Raw genomic sequence first — 8225 nt, 5'->3', positions numbered from 1 at the left:
CAATCTCACAGAGAGCAATTCAGTGAGAGACCCTGTTTCAAGAGCAAAGGGTTGAAGAGTGGTAGAAGCTGCCTTCAAGAAGCATTCTGCCCTCCCTGTGGTCACTCAGAAGCACATAAGTGCACATGGGCACACTGACACCACACACACACACACACACACACACACACACACACACACACACACACACCCCAAAATCAAACAAAACTCCCAAAACATTGCTTAACCTTTCCAGACTGGGGAAGCAACACAGAAAACTCAAGAGCTAACCAGCAGGGGGCAGTGTTTGCAAAACATGGACAACAGTTACAAAGTAGTGTCCAATTGTTTAATTCCTTCACTATATTTAATTGTTTTTGAAATTCTCTCTCCCTCCCCTCTCTTCCTACCTTCCTCCGTGTGTGTCAGAGAGAGAGAGAGAGTGTGTGTGTGTGTTGTGATGTGTATGTGATGAATATATATCTGAGTAACATGTGGAGTTACAAGAGGCTAGAAGCAAGTACTGGAGTTCCTGGAACTATCTTCAGGTCCTCTGGAAGAGCAGCAAGCCTTCTTAACCACTACAACATCTCCCAGATCCAATGTTTCTTTATTATTTCTCAGGCATGTGTGTATTAGGAAGGGGATAAATCTTCAGTTCCTGTGAGATTTGTCTAGAAATCTTATGTTAAACATGTAAGGACACATTGCCAAAGAAACACCTACAACAGCGTGGTTGGGGGCAAGGACTGTTTCCATGGCATAGAGCTACAGTTTTGAGCTCCAGGCTCTCATAGAAGAGATTTGTGCTGTTTTTTCCCTGTGACTGCTGGGGCCTGGTTTGGGTTCCACACTGTAGACAGCTCCTTTGCAGCAGGATATATCTTTGCTTTGAAGGCCAGCACCAGAATTCTGCAGTGAACACTGACCAAGCACCAGAATTCTGCAGTGAACACTGACCAAGAAAGAGTTGCAAACAGCCACAGGCTCTGACTGAGAGGAAGACAGGGAGCTGTAGAAGACTGGATGGGCAGGATCTGGGGCAGATGGTATTTACACCCATAAAACATAGGGCTTTCAGGAACCAACCAGAAAATACCTGTAATTCAATGGGGGGGAAAAAGCTATGAACATGAGCACGCTATAGGAAAGGCATCCATTTATCTGTTCCAAACATGTCATTTCCTGTGTGTCCTGAGAGCAGTGAAGGCCCGCACTCAAGACAGCTCTATTGTGCTTCCTTCAGGGTGCCTTTTCCCTAAAGTACAGACAGCTGTGGCTAATGCTGCATGGGCTTTTGTCTGTGGCTCGGACACATAAGGATTAGCCTGTAGGTGTTAAGGCTGCTGAACTTACCATCTCTGTGGAGACCCAGTGGAAGCTCCAAAACCTTCAGCAGCTATTCCTTCCTGTGTATGGAGTATTTATAAAATACCTGCAGATGCAGTTTTGAAAGTTGTCCTCGGGTGGGAACATGAACCCATGTATATCATTACTATTGTAGAGTTGATCTCTATTGATTGGCAAAATTAAGAGACTACAAGATGTTCTGAAGCTTGTTGTGGGTTATTCTGATCTCACTGTGATGACACTCCTTGAGACTGGCAATAAAGTTTTCTTAGAATCAGAGGGCAGAGCTAACTACAACCTGACCAAAATTAGCCATAGAGGTTTTGGAGGACAAAGGACATATAGAGAGACACAGGAAATAGTAGGGAGGGGCTTAGGAGAGTCTAGGCTCTTTTGGATCATGGAAAGAAGGAGAGAGGTCACTGGTCACTCCACAGCCACTTCTCTTATCACTGAGGTTCTTACCCTGATATCCAACTCCAGAGTGTTTATTGATAAAGATTAGTTAGATAAACACTTCAATAGCTAAAAGGAGAAATGCCTTGTATTGGTTCAAAGGCCCCACCTCACTCAATGTAATACCACTAGTACCTCAAATTTTAAAGTTGTATTATGGAAGGTTTGTGGAAGTCAAGACTGACTTTCAATGCAAAATGCTACTTTTATGTGTTACTGCACTGGAGCACCCTGCTCTCCAAAATCAGATGGGGTCCTGAGTCACTCATGTCTCACTTTCCTGCTTAGAATTTCTTAAATTATCTAAACTTGGGCCCCGAGGGATGGCCTTCCTCTATTGATAACTCCAGTTCCAGAGGATCCCGCAGCTTCTCCGGCTTCCACAAGCACTAGACATGTGTAAAGGGCACTTGCAAACATGTAGGCAAATCTCTCATACACAGAAAATAGAAACAAATGAATAAAAACAATTATCTGAACTCAAGCATGCAAGGAAATGGGGCACCTGAAAGGCTCTCCAGAGAGGAGCCCTGGCCCACCCCTTTGCAATCCTGAGCCCAGCAGGGCAACATGCAGAAGGAGAGGGGACCTGGGATTCTCTAGGTGCTTGTTGTTTTGCCTAAGTCAGATCATTACTTGGGTAGATAGCTCCATGGGTTCTGGAGAGATGAGACCAGCCCAGAGGGACAAATCTAAGAACTGGCCTCCCACATTCTCCCCAGAAGCCAGGGTACCATCACCTGTCTCAAGCATGATGCCTCTTGGTTTGCCCAGCAGGCCCTGGAGAGACACTTTAGTCACTTGGAATAGTGGGGGCTGGGGAAATAGATACATGCTGTCTGTCTGACCAGAGGGGAGAAGCTAAAGGCTTGGGACGCCGAGCCTCAGGAGTTCTCTAGGATCTTAGTCTTGTAGAGAACACATTCTTCACTAAATCATCTCAGTAGTGCAGGCAGTGAGGTAGGGGCAGGAAAGAGAAATGGTTGTGTTTTTTTTTAAATCAACCTCTTCCTCTTGCTGTGCTCCTCAGTTGCCCTTTGAGTACTATTTTCTGTACACATCTCTCCTGTGTCCCCGGGAACACCATCTTCCTACCCTGGCAGACAGATTTTGTGAGCTGTTTTTCTCCTCTCATAGCTCTTGCATTTTCAGGAAGAGATTAACTCTTGATGTCTTAAGCTGACAAACCTAATACCACACTTGGGACTCAATCGCGGGAGGGGGAACCCTTAGGGATTCTGTTTCCTGCCAGGAGTTTCCAAGGAAGAGGAATGGGCAAACTTTCTAAAGAAATTTGCCCATGACTGTCCCAGTCAGACTGTGTTACGTGTCTGGAGGCTAGAGAGGAACCAGCTGGAGGGAAGTCACTCTTCTGAGTGGGGTTTCCATACTTCCTGTCGCCTGAGAACTTAGTGTTGGTGCAGAAAGATGAAGCACTGACCTCATCAGTGATTTGAAGTCCACACTACCGGTCATCCAGAAGGAACCCCAGCCTCCAGTCAGGTTCAGGAGCCCATCCGTGGGTAAGAACTGCCCTGAATCCATAGCCTTGGGTCCTCACTGCAGGACAGCAAAGGGACATCTCATATCTTCCTCTATCACAGTAGGAAAGCAAAGGGACATCTCATATCTTCCTCTATCACAGTAGGAGAGCAAGGGGACATCTCATATCTTCCTCTATCACTGTAGGAGAGCAAGGAGACATCTCATATCTTCCTCTATCACTGTAGGAGAGCAAGGGGACATCTCATGTCTTCTTCTATCACTCTTGCCTGAGTTTTGGACACAGAATCTCACTTGGTTGACTGCACTCGCCAACGGGTTAGATTGGCTAGAGGGATCTAGATGAGCTCCAGGGATTTGCCTGCCTCTCTGCCACTTCACCCCTCCAATGCCAGGGTTAGAGATGAACCCACTCATACTCATTTCTGACGTGGGTTCTGAGAATACAAACTCTACTCCTCAGGTGTGACTAAGAGACATCTCCCCAGTCTCTCTATAGTATGTATTAAAACAAAGTCTCACTGAATCTGGTGCTCACCAATTGGCTGGACAGGCTGTCCAATGTCCCCATCCCCTAGAGTTTTAATCGTATTTCTTTCCCATTATTTTCCTTTTTCTATTCACAGTGTGGATGGGAGGGAAATGGCTTTCATTTTAAAGGTGGAGATGGATGTTAGGGTACCACTCAGGTTGATCGTTTCACATAAAGCATTTGCTTTTTGTACTTTAGATAAAGTAATACATTAAAAATCAGTCAAAGAAACCAGAATGAAGTTATAAGAACTGAAGACTGTTCCTGGACATGACCCCCATGACACTTGCACAGTGGTTTATCCTCATAGCAGAATGTCATGGTTTTCTGACCATGTTTTTAAGATGCTGTGGTAAAGGATAAGGGACCAGGCTGCTCAGGCTGTGGTTGTCAGTGTGGGTCACAAACTCATGCAAGGTCTCATTTGCCAGGTCTTCCTTGTGGGTGAAGAGGACGATCATGTGCCTCATGACTCCTGCCCCAATCATTTCTTTCACTCTCCTCAGGGCTGTGGCGTCCTGGGCTGTGAAGCGTCCCAGCTGGGTCACCAGTAACAGTACATGGGGTCCTGGCACACACAGCAGGTAGCAGTCTCCAATGTCCTTTCTTGGTTCTGGGCCTTTGACTCAAAGATGGGTGGCGTGTCTACCACTAGGAAACTCCTTCCCTTCCATGTGCCCATCTCTGCCTGGCTGGTCCTGGTCACTGACTGGGCTCCAAGTCTGGACTCGAATGCTTGTCGGCAGAGGATGCTGTTCCCTGTGGCGCTTTTCCCACAGCCAGATTCGCCCACAATGAGCATCCTCAACTGGTAGGCTTCCCCGTTCCCGTGTGCGAGAGAAAGTTTGTGCCTCACTTTGCAATTCTTCAGACTGGGATGTCGTAGGTCCTTGCAGAGAGCTCCTCGTTCCCAGAAAAATGGGTGTCATTCATATGTTCCCAACTGCTTGCCTAGAATTTTAGGTGGTTCTTGTCCTTTATTAAGTTCCAGAACACACAGGCACGGGGTGGGATTGCCACAGGAGGGAGAGGCTCTGTTCCATCTGGACCACAACAATTATGTCATTTCTGAAGAGAAGGTCCCTGTGCTCGCCCCTGGAGAATGCTCAGGGCAGATCCCAGGTAACCTGGTTGTGAAATAAGTGTGAGTTTAGAAGACGGCAGAGATGAGAAGTCATGAATGACAAAATAGAGTCACAGCTTTTACCCCCAGAGTTCCAGACACGCTGTGTCAATGTGCTCAGCATATGTCCTCCCCCAGAGGTTATTTCAGGTGGAAGAGCTGCAGCCACTCACACTCAGAGCCAGCTGGGTACCTAGGAGGCAAAGTGGGCACTGGGAAATGAGATGAGGGATGGTGACAGTTAAGTCTGGGAAATGATATGGAGTGGGCTGCTGAAGAAAGTGGAAGAGAAGATGGTTAGGATCACTTAGAAGTAGACACACTAGAAAGGCCACCTCTTTGCCAGGTGTGCTGGAGGGACCCCAGGAAGCCAAGAGCTCAAGTCGCCAGCATAGAAGGACTGAGGATATGGTACTGGCTTATGAGTCCCAATGAATACTAAGTGCACTATAGCCTCCTAAGAATCTGTCATTTGTGGAAGCTGAGGGTGTGGCTCATAGTGGAGTGTCCATCCAGCAGGTGTGAGCTCAGAGCTCAATTCTCAGGATCACAGAAAACAAACGCATTAAAACCTGTTTTACTCCTTTTACTCTGTCTCTCCCTTGGTGTTCTGGGGTGTTCTGTAAGAAATAGTAAATTTAGGGATTCCTCTTCTATTTCTTTTCTTTCTTTCTGTTTTTGGGACAGTTGAGAGGAGATGAGGGGAGAAAGAGAAACTTTATCATTGTTTAGTTTCGGCCCTTGGAACTCTGGATGCATGTTGGTGTCACATTTCCCCACATTGTGTGGAGGAGAGTGTCACAGTGGAGTGTGTGTGTGTGTGTGTGTGTGCATGCACTTGTGTGTTCACATGCATGTGAGCGTGTGTGTATGCATGTGTGTGTTTGCAAACATGTGTGTGTGCCTCTGTGTGCATGTGTGCAGGTAGGTGCACACATGTGAGCACATGTGCATGTATATGTACATGTGTGTACATGAAAACAACAGTGGCTTGGACATGAGAGATTTGGAGACATGGGGAACAAACAGCAATGGCCTTTTTGTTGTTGATCTTACCTGGATGAATGACCAAAACAGGTGGGATAAAGAACAGTGACTCCCATTCTTAATTACTTTATGACCTTGGTTTTTCTTACCTTCGGCTATAGTTCCATATGTGCACTTCTCAAGGCCTTACATTCTTTTCTGGAACCCAAACTGGACAGGAAGTAAAGTCAGGTCCTTTTGGGAACTGGTAAGACACTTTGACTCAGGTAACTCAGGATAACTCTCCTTGCATGACGATTTCCATGGCTAACTCTCCCACCTATGTTTTAGTTTCAAACATCTAAGTAACTCGCTGGAGTGAGGCAGGGTCATCCTAGTACAATGTGCCATTGCTTTCCTTGCTCATGGGAAAGCAGAGGTTTTACTACAGGTGAACTTATGATCTGCACCAAGCTAGAAGTATAAATATGGGAAGCATTCTTCTATGAGTGTTGGGATTAAAGACATGTGCCAACACTGCCTGGCCCACCTTTTTTTTTAATGGCTGAAGAATTCAGTTTGCAAGAAGAATAACCTATAATTCTTAACAAGAGCTGCACGGTATTGGAGAATTCCAACGCAGACATAATTAAATAACTTAAAACTACTCTGACCACATATATATTACAAGTCAGTATTACTCAGGTTACTGAATGAGTAAACCTTGAGTTTAATAATACATAAGCCTATGTTTTTCTAATATGTATTTATATGTGATTGAATAGAATATAGATGTTCTTACTACCTATTCAGTATCCTTCATTATTTTATTAAAATATTACTTAGAGCAATGTGGCAAAGACAGAATAAAGTGTTCTCAAGTTTTAGCCTATAAAACCAGTACAGGGTTCCATTGTTTTTTTTTCTGCTGAGTAGTACTCCATTGTGTAAATGGACCACATATTCTCTATCCACTCTTCAGTTGTGGGGCATGTAGGTTGCATGAAGGATCTGGCTATTACAAATAATGCTATTATGCACATAGTGGAACAGACGTCCTTGTTGTATGAATGTGCATCTTTTGGATATATGCCTAAGAGTGGGATTGCTGGGTCTTGTGGTAGACTGATTCCCATTTTTCTGAGGAATCTCCATACTGGTTTCCAAAGTGGCTGTAGAGTTGGCACTCCCACCAGCAGTGGAGGAGTGTTCCCCTCTCTCCACATCCTCTCCAGCATAAACTGTCCTTGTCGTTTTTGATGTCAGCCATTCTGAAAGGAGTAAGATGATATCTCAGAGTTGTTTTGATTTGCATTTCTCTAATGGCTAAGATGTTCAGCACTTTCCCAAGTGTCTATCAGCCATTTTAGGATACTCCATAGAGAATTCTCTATTTAGTTCTGTACCCCACTTTTTAATTGGATTTTTTGGTGTTTTGGAGACTTGCTTCTTAGGTCATTTATAAATTTTGGAGATCAGCCCTCTGGGGTTAGTGAATATTTTTTCCTATTCTGCGGGCTGCCTTTTGCTCTTGTTGACTGTGTCCTTTGCCTTACAGAAGCTTCTCAGTTTCAGGAGGTCCCATTTATTACTTGTCAATCTCAGTGTCTGTGCTACTGGTGTTATGTTCAGGAAGCAGTCTCCTGTATCAAGAAACCATCCTGAGTGAGGTAACCCAGTCACAAAAAGACAAATATGGTATGTACTCACTCATCTATGGATTTTAGATATGGATCAGGGGAGTCCCAGCCTACAATGCCACAGTCAAACCTTCATCCAGCTACTGATGGAAGCAGAGGCAGACACCCACAGCTAAACACTGAATTGAACTCCTGAAACCCAGTGACAGAGAGGGAGGAGTGATGAGTAAAGGGGTCAAGACCTTGCTGGTGAAACCCACAGAGGCAGCTGACCTGACAAAGGGGAGCTATTGGACTCCAGACTGATGGTTGAGAGGCCAGCATGGGACTGATCCAGACCCCCTGAATGCAGTGTTAGTGAGGAGGCCTCAGCAATCTCTGGGGCCTTGGGTAGTAGATCAGTGTTTACCATGGCGTACGAATGGACTTTGGGAGCCCATTTCACATGGAGGGATGCTCTCTAAGCCTGAACACATGGGGAAGGGCCTAGGCCCTGCTCTGGATGAAATGACAGACTCTGGAGATCCCCCATGGAAGGCCTCACCTTCCCTGGGGACCGGTGTGGGGATTGGGTGGGGGGGCTGGGGAACTGATGGAGGGGCAAGGGAGTAGGGGAGGGAGAGGGAGCTGAGATTGACATGTGAATCAAGTTTTTTTTCTAATTTAAACAATATAT

At 45.6% G+C, this 8225-nt stretch overlaps 1 long non-coding RNA gene across 1 annotated transcript; it reads right to left on the bottom strand.

Moving 5' to 3' along the window:
• Positions 1-570: 570 nt before the first annotated feature.
• LOC121138101 lies at positions 571-4356 on the bottom strand. The gene is made up of 2 exons (XR_005875293.1): positions 3227-4356; positions 571-1078 (listed from the first exon to the last, which is right to left on the bottom strand). It is a non-coding gene; the product is annotated as an uncharacterized LOC121138101 (long non-coding RNA).
• Positions 4357-8225: the final 3869 nt, after the last annotated feature.

The sequence above is a fragment of the Mesocricetus auratus genome, unplaced genomic scaffold (genome assembly GCF_017639785.1).
Source record: "Mesocricetus auratus isolate SY011 unplaced genomic scaffold, BCM_Maur_2.0 contig_6847_pilon_obj, whole genome shotgun sequence".
In the NCBI taxonomy this organism is placed as follows: Eukaryota; Metazoa; Chordata; class Mammalia; order Rodentia; family Cricetidae; genus Mesocricetus; species Mesocricetus auratus.
This window is presented reverse-complemented; position numbering and strand designations above follow the sequence as displayed.